This window comes from Monodelphis domestica, chromosome 5 (genome assembly GCF_027887165.1).
Source record: "Monodelphis domestica isolate mMonDom1 chromosome 5, mMonDom1.pri, whole genome shotgun sequence".
In the NCBI taxonomy this organism is placed as follows: domain Eukaryota; kingdom Metazoa; phylum Chordata; class Mammalia; order Didelphimorphia; family Didelphidae; genus Monodelphis; species Monodelphis domestica.
The window spans coordinates 84,113,356-84,127,354 of NC_077231.1; the positions used below are offsets into that span (position 1 = coordinate 84,113,356).

Genomic DNA, 13,999 nt, shown 5'->3' on the forward strand with positions numbered 1-13,999 from the left:
CCATCCTCTCTCAGGACAAAGAAAGCAGTCAAGTGGGATTCAGAACCCCATTCTCTGATTTAAATTCCTGCATTCTTTCTGCTATGGAATAGCCTCCTAGGAAGTACTATGTTGCCCAACAAAATACACTAAAGTATTAAAAAATGGTCTCCTCTATTTCCATACCTGTGATTTCATTGGTACAGGGAACTTTTGGGGAAGATCAAGATGAGCCTCTGCTCTACAATGCTCAGGTTGTAGCCTGGATCTTAGCAACTAAATGAGAGCCATGGAGTCTTCTGTCCATTGACGTTCTCCATGGCAAGGATTGAGAAAATGGTTCTCTGAACAAAGCTTCAAGTTATTGCCTGAGATGTACTGTGAAAGAACTGACAGCTTCCCCTCCTATATCTGTAGGGACTTGGAAGCATATTGGATTGCTAATGAAAACTTTTTATTTCCTCTTAATGGCTTGATTTAGGACAACAAATATTTACAAGTGTGCCATATTTGAGAGAATTACTAGCCACAGGTAGCAGGTAAGGGATGCTGAGCTACTTTATGTAATAAAAGGAAAATCAATAACACAGTGATGTTCTTTGGTCAACAATCAATGTATATACACTGCTAAAGAGATAACTAACAAAGACTGGGAATAATTTGGAAGAGAAAGAAAATAGGCCAGTGGCCATGTCTGTTAGCATTGGAGAATACAAGTAATTATACAAATAAAAATATCTTAATGAAGCAAGAATCAAACATTTCAAGCCCATCTGTCATGAAAAGAGGGAAAGCGAGCCTGTTGATTTTTTCAATTTTTTTAGAAATTGATTTGAAGAAATGTACGTGAAATATTGTGAAAAGAAAGCTAATGTACCAATCTGACCTGATTTCTCTACACAAAGGCCTCAAATAGGATATTTTGTCAGTTATCCCCTTGTTCATATTAATTCACTTATTTAAAAGATATCTATTAAATGCCTAGTCTTTACAAGATATTATGCTATGTTTTACATTTGATATAAAAACTATTTAATGAGGTTCTCTTGAATATTCTGCCCATTCATCATCTCACCATCCATCAAGAAATTTCTTTTTGGCATCTACTGGGACTTGGTCATCTTACTGTGACCCCAAGTTCTATATCCTCATGAACAGAGGCCATTCCCTGAAAGTCTTGACCCTTTTAGCTCTGGGTTGTGCTGGGGCTCATGTTGCCAGGATAGGCCATCACCACCTATGCTTCATTCTTCACCACTATCATCTTGGCTTCCACTGCACCTGCCCTTCTCCATCTCTCTATTGCCAAGACACATAATCAAGTGAATGTCGTTCTTGTTCCTGGAATAGTGAGTCAATCTGCTTCCCTATGACTCTAATGACCAATCCTATAAGTTCCCAAGGCAAAAATAACCTTTCTTATCTAGAGTCTCTCTTTACTAGAATGTAAGATCTTAGAGGACAGTTTTTGCATTTGTATTCAGTAGGAATGGATGGAAATGAAGAGCAGAGATAGAACACAGAGGAAGAGAGATGATGGAGAGACAGAGAGATGGAATGTACAGAGATAGAATCCCAGCTGATGACCACAGCTGAGGACTCAAGATCAGTCTGAAGGGAATATCATAGGGTATCCTGATAACCTCTTTCCCAACCCTTTCCCTACCTTTTCTTAGTAATAAACGACTGTTAGTTCCATCTAATATTCAGTTCGATAAGTCAATGAAATATCTCAAAGGGGAAGAGGATGATAGGATGCTCTAGGGTGTCAGCTCTAAGAGCCTCCAGTTAAGCAAAAAGGTCCGGAGGCATTCGCCCCCATTGCTGACACCTTGGTATGATGGTATCAGAAAGACATCAAAGGGAGCTTGGCCTTTTGCTAAGTCCAAGAAAAACAGCAAATTTTTCCCCTTTGGATGGTTTTTCTGAATCCTGTCCCTCTCTGTACTGAGTTTCTATCACAGAGATATGCCCTCGAGACCCTCTGGCCAGAGAAAGACAACCCAACTAGACTCTCACACCATGGAGTGATATAAGAGCTAGAGCTCTTATTATTACAGTTGGGAATCCCAGCTAGATTTCTTACCTGTTTTGGGGAAAATTTGGGGAACATAAGGCAGTGGTAGATTCAGGGAAGGTTTGGGCCTACATACCATTGAAAAACCAGTGTAGGAGTAGGTGGTAGCCATCTTGGAAGCATTACTCTAGTTAAAGCAACTCTACCCAGTAACTGCAACAGCCAATAAGAACATTCTGCTCTTCCAGAGGGGAAGGGGAGGGGGCGACTTCTTAAAGGCATAAACTTAAAACCATTTTTTACCTATAGCTAGAGATTTTTGAAAACAAAGATGGTTAATCAAACAGTAGTCACAATGGGGTACCAATCCATGTTGGGAAATTTCATTTACTTGAGGTATACGTTCTTTTTTGGAACTATACCTGATGACATATATATTATATTATATTATATATATGTATATATATTTAAATATATGTGATACGTTGCAATGGTTGAAGATTGGGTTGGACAGGCTACTTTGTTATCTGCTTGTGGCAATAGCAATAGCTATAGCACTGCTAAAGTTATACCATACTTTGAAGAAAGGGGTAACACTGGTAGTAGAAAAGCTAACAAACGTACAGAAATTGAAAATCATGATTCTGACAATGAATGAGCAGATTACACAGTTAAACTAAAAGATTGCTGACTTAACTGAGAAAAGAGATAATATGAAAGCTAATAAAGTACAAAAAGACAATGCACCAATGGACAATGCAACTGAAGTAGAGAACAAAGTTGAAAAGGAAAGGGAAATTCCAAAACTGCCATTACGGGACAATACAATCCTACAAGATGATCAAGGGATCATGCATGTAGAAACACATATACCTTTTTCAGTGGCATATTTGGAAATATTGCACAAGAGAATGCCAAAATGGTATTTCAATCCATTGAAGTGTATAAAGGAGATGAAACGTGCAATTAGACTTTATGAGCCAACTTTTGAGGACTTTGAATTTCTTCTTTCTGAACTTTTTACAGAAAAGAAAAGACCTGTTTATTGGGGAGACCAGGTCAAACCCAACCTTCACATTGTGACCTGAGCAATGGAGAGATCTAGAATTGTCCCATAATCCAAACCTAGTTTATTTAAAAAAGGTATGGGAAAGAGGTTATCAGGATATCCTATGATATTCCCTTCAGACTGATCTTGAGTCCTCAGCTGTGGCCATCAACTGGGATCAGTCCTACCAGAAATTCCTCTCTTCCTCATCTAAAATATAATAGACTTAAGTGACTAAATAAACAGTTGAGTTTAAAGAAGTAGTAGAGAAAGAAAATCTTCTGGTCAGACACATAGACCACCATCCTAGGATAAAATCCTATATGGGTCAATCTCCAAAGTCTTGTCCGACTCTCAATGTTGAAAGGAAGATCTCTGAGATGATTGGCTTTATATCAGAGTCACGGCAATCACTTTGAGGCACTTCTGGCTATTAGATGATATAGATTTCACTCCAGAGCTCAAGATACATCTTCCACTCTCTTCCAGGATTCAAGAGAATCTCCCTCTCATCAGTTGAAAACTCTCCCAGCATCCCTCTCTGTGCATTCTGTTTCTCTGTCTCTCCATCATCTCTCTTCCTGTATGTTCTATCTCTGCTCTTCATTTCCATCCATTCCTACAATTCCCAATGTTTATTGTATTTTGTATTATTGTATTATTCGTATCATTGTGTTTTGCATATATTAGAAGTTTCATAGGTCTTACTTAATTCTTTCATTTATTTATCCAGAAACAAAAATATAACAAGAAAAATGATAGATGATAACCATATCATCTATCAAATTTTTTATCAAATTTTTATCAAATCATATATGAAATTTTTATAGCACCTGAAGAATTATAAACACATTGACATGCCCTTTCATATTAGAACCTCACAACTATCCAGTGAGATGGGTAAGGTTACTACCATATCACTTTCCTCATCTTACAGATGAGAAAACCTAGATGCAGATGGGTCAAATGACTTTCCTAGAACAACAGCTAGTGAGTATTTCAGGACGAATCAAAGTCAGGTTTTCATGACTGGAGCCCAGAGTTTTAGTCATGACCCTCTACTGGTTTGTTAGTTCCAACACAGAGAGGCTTTTACTGGCTTGGGGGCATCAGAGAAGAGTCAAGGGAATGGAGAGTAAGGAAAATGGCAGTGGATCCAAGCCTTGAAGGATGGACTGTGTTTTACAAGGCAGAGGTATGTGTGAAGCACTTTCCAGTTTGAATAAAAGTTGTGACCAAAAGCATGAAGGTTTAAAAAGGTGGGTTTGTTTTTCAGCAACAGTCCACTACTCTACTGGGCCAAAGTATTGTTGACAAGAAGGGAAGTAATGGAAGCAAGGCTAAAATAATGAGGGCAGCAGACAATCTTCTGAAGTCTTAGAAGGTAGCTACTCAACACTAATAAGCTGAGCCCTCTCCTAGGAGTTAGTCCACAGAGACCACTGTTAAAAATCTGATGTAATAGGAAAGAAAACACAGTGGGTAGGAAATAGGAAAGAATTAATTAAATGGTATCTGCAAATCCAGGCAACTACTTCAGCCCATGGGGAATTTTTTAAAACATTAAGACAAAAACAAAGGTGGGACAGACTTTGTTTACTCAGTTTTTTGTTCTAATCTTTTTTTTTTGAGTTTTTAAAATTCAATTTTAATTGGTTTACCTTTTTTTTTTAATTTTTTTATTTTATTTGTCGACTTTAAACATTATTCCTTGGTTACAAAAATCATATACTATTCCTCCCTTCCCTCCGCCCTTCCTGTAGCTGTTCTAACCTTCTTAATGTTTCTGATTTATTTTACCTTTGGCCAAATATCACCAATGGCCAGCCAGGTATTAGGAGGAGAGCTATCCACATTATTCCTTTGTTCAAAAATCTGCAGTATTCCCACTGACCAAAGGCCTTTGTCTTCTGCAACTGGTACTCGTACAAATAGCATTCAAAATCTTGAATCACATCACTTGTCCAAACTGAGTACCTGTCTTTTTTGCCTCTACACTCTGCTCCCATTGACCACAAATCACCTGCTTCCCCGTGCCATTCTGGTACTGTGCTCCAACTACTCTCTATGACTAGAATTCTCTCCAAATTCCTTTTCACTTTCTGATCTCCTAACCTTCCTTCAAAGGACAACTTAAATGATGCCTTTTCCTTCAAGTCTTCTCTGACCCACCAAATTTAAAACAACTTTTATATTTGGAAATCACAAAACATTGGTTTTTTTTTTCAACTCTGCACAAAACTTCCCCTATGTAATTCTGCATTTGTTTTTTCCTGTGTTTTTCAGATTTGTCTTTCTAATAAAGTGTTAAAGTCTTGGGAGCAGAAATGTTATCCCATCTCAATTCTGTATTTCCTCTAGTATCTATAACGGTGCTCCGCTTACTCATTTTTTTGAACTTAGTTTTTTAAAACCTTGTAGGAGGTGGTCTTGGGTTCTTGGTTCTACCATTGATTGGGGAACTTTTTAGATGTCATCAAGTAAATTAAGTTTGAGTGAAGATACTGGTAAACTCAAGAACATAGAGGTACTTTCCGGATGTTCGAGTTTCCAGATAGTTCTTCTAGAGCTCTTGACTTAGAAATAGCTTGCTATGTTGGATTTAGAGTCACAGGACATGGGCTGGAATCTCAGTTCTGCCATTTTTATTAGTTACATGACTTTGAGGGCTAAATTGATTAACCTCTCTGGGTCTCCATCTCTAAAATAAAAGAGTTGTCCTAGAAGACCTTTAAGGTCTCTCCAAGTTCAAAAATCTATAACTCTAAAGCATATTTGTATTAAAATGAACATTTTCTACATAATTTGTTGTACAGTCCCAAACCACTGACTTAGTCTATCACCCTAGAACTCACCACCTATCCTTAATAGTGACAGTCAAAAATTATTCCCTGAATTAAATCCTACAAATTAATCCCCATGAACATTTCAAAGAAGCCAATTTCAAATTAAAATATGGTTGGAATTAAACAGGAGAAATACCAGTTTTGGTTTTCCATGCTGAGATTCTTATTTATAATTCTTAATAGCTTAATTCAGTGTAAGGACAGTAGGAAGTAATTATAAAGTAGCTTGTGGAAAATATTTCCTCAGCAGCTATCCCAGCAGGCTCATCATGGCATATAGATATTTTAAAAAATAGATAAATAAATGTGTCCATAATTTGTTATCACATTATATGTCTCTGTGGCTCCTTAATTAGGGCAAAGCGTTTTATACACTTCAAATGGCCTTATGAAGGAGGGACTAGAAATATTATCTTCCTTTTACAGATAGGTAGACTGAGGCTTGAGGAGGTCAAAGAGTTTGTCCCTGGTCACACATCTCAGAAGTGTTAGAAGCAGTTTTTAAACCCAAATCTTGTTTATAGTGAAGTCTAGCATTTCATTCTACCAGGTCACACCATGTCATTTACACTCCAGAATGTCCAATTAATTCTATTTCAAAAACTAAGAAATCACTTTGCCCAGCCACAGTTCTAAATAATGAGTTCTTCAAATGCCACAATGGAAATTAGGAACCAGAAAACCAGAGTTCATCTTTTACTTGAGTCACTTTTTGTTAGCCTGGTAAGTCACTTAGGCTTTGGAATCCTCAGTTTACTCATCTGTAAAATGGTGAAAAGTTGTGCCATCAACCACAAAAAAATATTGTGATGGTCAAATGTAATGAAAGCCCTAAATACAATATAAAATTAATATATTAGGGGGCAAGTAGGCGGCTCAGTAGCTTGAGAGTCAGGCCTAGAGATGGGAGGTCTCTATATAATATTATTATAGATTAAATAATAATTATAATGTAGTTCATATTTGCATAGACCCCCGAAGGTTTACAAACAACTTTCCTCCTGTTGCTCCTGGGAGATAGGCAATTTTTAAAATATTTATGGGGAAGCTAGGGAGTTTGGGATAGAAAGTCAGGGCTGGAGATGGGAGGTTCAGCTCTGGCCTCAGACACTTCCCAGCTGGGTGACCTTGGGCAAGTCACTTAATCCCAATTGCCTAGTCCTTCCTACTCTTCTGCCTTGGAACCAAATACAGTATTGATTCAAAGACAAAAGGGAAGGGTTGTCCAAATTTTGTTTGTGTGTGTGTGTGTGTACACACATACATATTTTAAGTATAATATATTAATTAAATACATAATTATATATTTTAAATATACATAAAGTACCTACTATGTGCAAGGAACTAAGAATGCAGAGAAAAAAGCAAAACCATTTCTACCTTCAAAAAGCTTATTTTTCTTCCTGGGAGTGACCAACATCATATCCTTAGACCCCTCTAAATACTGTGGTGCAAGGATTAAAGATAAAGAAAACCAGAATAAAGACAGTATGTCTATAAGTTGGTGCTGGGTTGTTTTTGTTTTTGTTTTTTTTAGTCCACTAGAAGTTATGACTTAAAAAAACTCAAAACCAAAACAAAAGAAAAAATCTTTTTAAAGCCAGTTAGGAAAATAATTTAAAAAGGGATCTTCTCTAAGCCACTAATCAAAAAAATGAAAATGCAGAAAAAATAGAAGGCAAAGCACCAACAAAATGGTCAAAGTATATCTGCATACCAATCTAAAATGTAAATGATTTAAATCAATAATATATTGTGAAATGGACAAGAAAAACCACTATTTGAATAAATGCTCTTCTCCCTCAATTTTCTATGAAATGTGATCAAAGGGATTTAAAAATGATTTGGAAAACAAAATGTTTATGAAGTACCTGGTATAGATCAGGCAATCTATTTGGGAAAAAAGGACAAAAATGAATTTCTGGATAATATCTAGATTTCAGCTTAGCTTTAATTGTCCTTTATTCCAAATCTTTAAATATAATATTTTCTTCAGTATTATAATGTAGTAAAAAGACACACTTGCTTGAATTTCATCTGCTGTCACTGTCCCTGACCACTGTCTTACGGAAGTGAGAATGAGGTCTGAAATGCCCTGAAGGCAAGTCAATGAGGAAGAATGGGGATGGCACTCCAAACATTAGTGAATAAGTACTTGCTTATAAAATCGGTCTGATTGTACTGAAAACTAAATCATAATACAAGCACCAGGGAGATGTGATACAATAGAATACACTATCGCTCCAGGCTATGACATTTGTCATCCTTTGTAGTAGTTGGTCACAGGTGGGACAATCCAGGGTAGAGGTGGAATCAGGAACAGATGGCAACTGGGATATAAGGAATCCTTCTCTGTTGGAAAGCGGGCTTGTTCCTTGGCTCTCCAGTAAAGTCCTCTTGACCCTTTCAAGCTGAGCAGAAGAGTATTAGACAAAACTAGTCATTTTCTGAAAGGTCAAGGTTCTCAACTCTCCTGGGTCAGAACACCTCTTAGGGAAGAGCGAAAACATGGATGTCTCCACTTCTTGCTTTATTGTGTTCTCTTCTTCCTCCCTTTAGGAAATGAAAACAGAAATATTTCGAGAAAACATGACTGGGATTAAGGGATAAATCGACAAACATTTTATTTGTGAATCTGCCTCTGTGTGACCTCCACTAAGTCAATTCACATCGCTGCCACCCATTTATTAAATGAAGAGATTGCAATGAATGACCTCCAAGGTCCCTTCCAATGCTCTATGATCCTTTAATTCCATATTTGCTAATGTCCCTTCCAGAATTATTACCCTATATGAAGAAGCCTAGCATGTGTCATTCCACTGAAACAACACATTAAAACACAAAGAAACTGGTCCCCCATTTTCTCTGTGATTATGGTTCAGAAAAAGATTACAGAAAGCAAGTTTCCATTTAGAGTTTAAGATGCTATTTTTCTCACAAGTCTAGCATCTATAGAAACTTCACAAGGTGAAACGTGCTGGCACATCACAATTCTCTCAAAGATTTGACACTCTGTCACCTCTTCAGAACAGATTTATATTTGAAAAATAATTATTTGCTAGCCCTGGGAAAAAAGAACAGAAACCAAGACAACAAATTAAAGAAATATATTTTTCCTATTTAAACTGATTATTAATTTTATAAAGACAAAAAGAAAACATTGAACTATGCAAAAGGAGAAAGAGGTATGCAGTTATTGTGTAAATGAGATATTAAATTCCTACTTTTTTGTCCTAATCTTAAAAACTCCTGTGCCCCGTGGCTTCTTTAAAATGAACACTATGCTGGCTTTCTTCTCAGCTTCCACTGTCCTCCAAATGAGGTCCCAAGCTTTTTGCTAAGTTAGATTCTGCCTGGCCCAAAAAATGTCTGGAAGTGCATTCAGTTCTGGTAGTCTCATTTTAGGAAAGACATTGACAAACTGAAGGACAATTAAAAGAAGGTTATAGGAAAAGGTTCTTGAGATCTTTTCAGATTGGACTAAGATTCCCCTTACTTGAGTTCTTGATTGGATGAGTACTTGAGTGGATGACCATGTATCAGGGAGAACTCTACTCTGCCAGTGGTTCCTTCCAGTTTTGAGATTGTGTGATCTGGTCCAAACCCACAGGATTTGTTTGACTGAGGAAAGAGAAGACTTTAGAGAGGAGAGGAGATGATATTGGACTTGAAGTATTTGAATGACTATCAGGATGAAAAGTTGTAGACTTGTTCTGTTTGTCCCCCACCCCCAGGACAGAACAATGAACAATGGCTAAGAGGTACAGAATAGGCAATATTTAGACTTCAATTAAAGAGTTAAATACATCTTTACTTGTACCAAACATTTCTAACGATTAGAGCTATCTCAATGTGTAGTGAACTACCTTAAGACGGTCCTCCTTCCTGTATTTAGCACAGCTCCTAGCCTATGACAAATGTTAATGTAGGTTTATTGATTTGAATAGTCAACACTTCCCTACTTGGGGGATTTTCCAGAAGAAGGCATGCGTTCACTTCTTGGGGATGTTGTAGATGGATTCCTGTTCAGGAACTCAGTGATCTCTGAGGTCCTTTCCAATTCTAAGATTCTTTTACCTGTCTTTCCAGACACTCCATAATATGACACCTTCCTCCTTTCCAAATTTTCATTCCACCATTGCTGCATATTAATATATTTATTCCCAAATATGCCTTTCTTCTCCTGGACCTTACTTCATATTTTGACTATGCCACCATAGCCTTACCACCTACATGCTGACCTACTGACAGCTTCTCTGCCCTCTACAGTGTAATTCAGCTATAATATATTCTATGATCCCTGACTGAATTTGGAGTCAGAAGACTTGGGTCCAGATATTGGCTCTGTTGTTCCCTGAATCAGTTTGGTCAGTTTTCTCCTCTGGAAAATGAAGGGGTTGGATTAAATGACCTGGAAGTTCCCTTGTAGTTTGAGAGTTGTGATTCTAAGTCACTTCAAGTTTCCTTTTTAATTTTTTTTCTCATCTTTAAAATTAAGGTGTCTGGCTACATTATTCTGAGGTTCTTTCCAGATCTAGAGTAATGATCCTAATTCATTTCCTTTTTCTGCATCCTTAAAAAATTTCCTCAGCTATAAAATTAGGGGATTGAACCAAAAGTTCCTGCCCACCCTAGGTCTTTAGTCACTTTCCCTTTCTGGAATTCAGTTGACTTAAAAAAATTCCCTCTACTATAAAATTCAGGTATTCAACTAAACGATGCTAGATTTCTGTTAAGTTGTAGTTAAATGGTGGTAAGATTTTTTTTTTACTTTCTGGGCATGTTTCCTCATCTGCAAAATTTGCAGATTGAACTAGATGACTCTGAGGTTCCTTGAAGCATCTTAAAGGTATTTCCCCATTTATGGGTCATAGTTCCTCATCTGAAAAACATACAGTATTGAACCAGAAGCCTCATATTTTCTCTCCACCTCTAGAGCTCATGAAATTCTATAAGGTTATGGTACTTTGAGCATTTCTAGACATAAGTATTTGGATCAATCTCATATCCTTACCTTCTGTCATTTTGTATTGGCACCCTTTCTTTACATCTTATTTCTACTTGTCTCTCAGCTTCTGTAGGGATGATATACCTTATCTTAGCAATTTATCAATCAGCACAAGCTTTGTTTTATTTTTGTAAATCAATATCCCTTCAATTCTTAGCATGCATTGACAGCCTTATGCAGAACAGGCATTTAACAAACCTTTGTGAAAAAAATTAACAAAGGAATCAAAAAACTAAAATTAACTGATACAAAGTGAAGAAAGTAGAACCACATACACAATGATGACAGCAATACAAATGGCTAGATCAACCACAAAATAATTGAAAAGAAATTGTGTGAAATTATCAACAAGTCTGTTGTCAAAGACAGGATATGAGAAGGCACCTTCCCTCGATTCTTTGCAGAAGGCATGGAGGGGAAGGTAGGTAAGTGTCACAATGAATAGAGCAAGCATTGGGTCTGGGGATGAATGGAAATGGTTGCAAATCTGGCCTCAGACAATTCCTAGCTATGTGACCCTGGGCAAGTCATGTAACCCAAATTGCCTAGCCCACGTCTTTATGCTTTAGAGTTAATACTAAGGTAGAAGGTAAGGTTTTTTAAAAGTGATATGGGGGTATTCCTCTGGGTGTGTACTACTATATATAATTTTGGAATTCTTCAAATATGTTAGTTCATTTTGCTTAGCTATTTTGTCCCTCTTTTTAAATTCTTTCTAATAAGGCATGGAATCCTCAGAAGTAAAGAAGGGATTCTGGGAAAAGCAAATTATTAAAGTGAACAAGAAAATGTATTTCTAAGAAAAGAAAAACAAAAGGAAAACACATAAAATGACTAAGTTTGGACCTCATGAAGAACTGAGAAAATGCATCTCCTTTCCTTCGTAGTGGAAGGCTTTGGGTATAGAATATTATGTACATTGGCAAGCATGGTTTATGTGTTAGTTGGCTTTGCTGAACTTTTTTCTTTCTTTTTTATTCTATATTACAAGGAATGGCTTAATGAGTAGTAGATGGGAGGGATTCATTAAGACATGAAAGGGTTGTAAAAACAAAAAAGATATTAATAAATTTTAAAAGAAAGAAACGAATCATGTGGAGTTTATTATCTTCCCAGGAAACTATCAAGATAAAAAGAATGTCAGGGTAGGAAAGGCTTTTGGAATCCTAAGTCTAACCCAAACTGAACATGGCCAACAATCCCTTCTATAGTATGGCTTGTGGTTATTGGACCTTCATTTTCAAAGAGGACCAGTGGCATCATGGGATGATGACTTGATTTGCACATGAATTGGACTTAAGTGAGGTGGAGCTATTTAGAACTGTCAGCCTCACGCTCTCTTCTAGACATCCATTAGTGGCAAGACAAAATTCTGGGGATGGCCAGGATGCAGTGGATGACCTTAGCTTCTCCCACATACATCCAAACTCCAAGTGCTCCACAGTGCCTACTTCAGCTGCCTTCATGGTCATTGGAACAAACTTCTCATCTACCCATTCTCCCAGAAGAAGTCTTCACCCCTTTATCTCACCAATAAGTTTGAAGACTGTTAGTTATCCTCGACCTGTTTTAACACAGCTGCAGGATGGTTTTAGTAGAGTGTGGTTGCTGTGCATGCTACAGCTTCTTGGAGCCATGGGATTTTTGACAGATAGTCATCTACCCTTTTCTGAAGGAGCTCCAAGGAGGCGTTCCTTGCACCTAGCACAAAGTGTGCTTATCTGAATCAAAATGATGGGGAACTCACTTCCTATTAAATAATATCAGTTCATTCAGGGATAGTTTAAATTATTAAAGAGTTTCTGTGTGTGTTTGTGTTATCTCAAAAGCTTTATTTGCCCTTTTTATAACACCCACCCATTGTCTCTAGTTCCTTCCTAAGAGGCCAAGCTAAAGATGTCTAAAGCTTCATCATCAATATGGCAGCCCTTCAAATCTTCAAGTATTTGAAGCTATCATTCTCCTTCCCTCTACACATCCTTTAACACCATTGAGTTTCAACAAGTTTTTTGAGACTACACTAAGATTTCCCACACATCCTTTGGCTCCATATTCTTCTATAATATCTATCCTAGCTCTTTCCAATAGATGATTCTAAAATGTGTGCAGCTGGGGAGAGTAGGCGGGCTGTTGGCTCCCTGAGACCCTCACCAAGATGAGCTATACACAAAAGCAACTTCATGTTTAAGACAAAGAAAATGTATGTGAGAAGGGGGAAAATCAAGAAAGTGGAAAGAAAAGTATTTCCCCTGCAATCATCTCTGAATCTATCAGGACCAGAGCAAGGGGAAAAAAGGAGGGGCAACAATGTGCTTACAGTTTGGTTAGTGGCTGGGGGGAAGGGGAGTCATTCTTAGAAATTCATGAACAATCCCAAGAAAGTCTTCCTTGCATGATGGAAAGTTGATGCCAGAAGGAGACCCAAAATAACAGGAAAAGACATCACTGCAACAAGAGTCACAATTTGTAAACAGTTCCAGGAGGGAGATGAAGGTGAAGAGAAGGGTCTTAAAAAATCTTTGCATTAGAACTATAAAATATGTCTGTAGGATTCTAAGGAGTTTGAGGTAGAAAGGGACTTCTGAGACCATCTATTGCAGCCCCTTCCTGTTACAGATGAGGAAGTTGAGGCCCAGGAAGGATATGGGATCATAAAGAAAAAGCTTCATTATTTTTATTGTTGTTCAGCCATTTTCAGGCATGTCATACTCTTCACGACCACATTTGGAGTTTTCTTAGCAAACCTACTAGAGTGCTTTGCTATTTCCTTCTCTAGCTCATTTTGTAGAAAAAGAAACTGAGGCAAACAGAATTAAGTGGCTTTCCCAGGGTCACACAGCTAGTAAATATCTGAGGTTGGATATCAGGTTTTCCTGACTACAGGTCTGGTACTCTCTCCAATATGCCACCCAGGTGCCCAACTTGCATTTTAGCTATTTTACGTCTGCAGAACCCTTTACAAATGTCCTCTCGTGAAATATTCACAAAACTCTGAGAGGCAGAGATGCTATTATCATCCCTTTGAAAACTGAGGTAGAGAGTGACTTGCCCAGGGTCATGCAGTTAGTAAGAGACAGAGACATGATTTGAATTCAATTCTT

At 37.4% G+C, this 13,999-nt stretch overlaps 1 protein-coding gene across 4 annotated transcripts in view; it reads right to left on the reverse strand.

The window, feature by feature from the left end:
• The window catches only part of ANKS1B (ankyrin repeat and sterile alpha motif domain containing 1B), a 1,427,494-nt gene that overhangs the window by 922,890 nt on the left and 490,605 nt on the right, over positions 1-13,999 (reverse strand). The window lies entirely within an intron of this gene.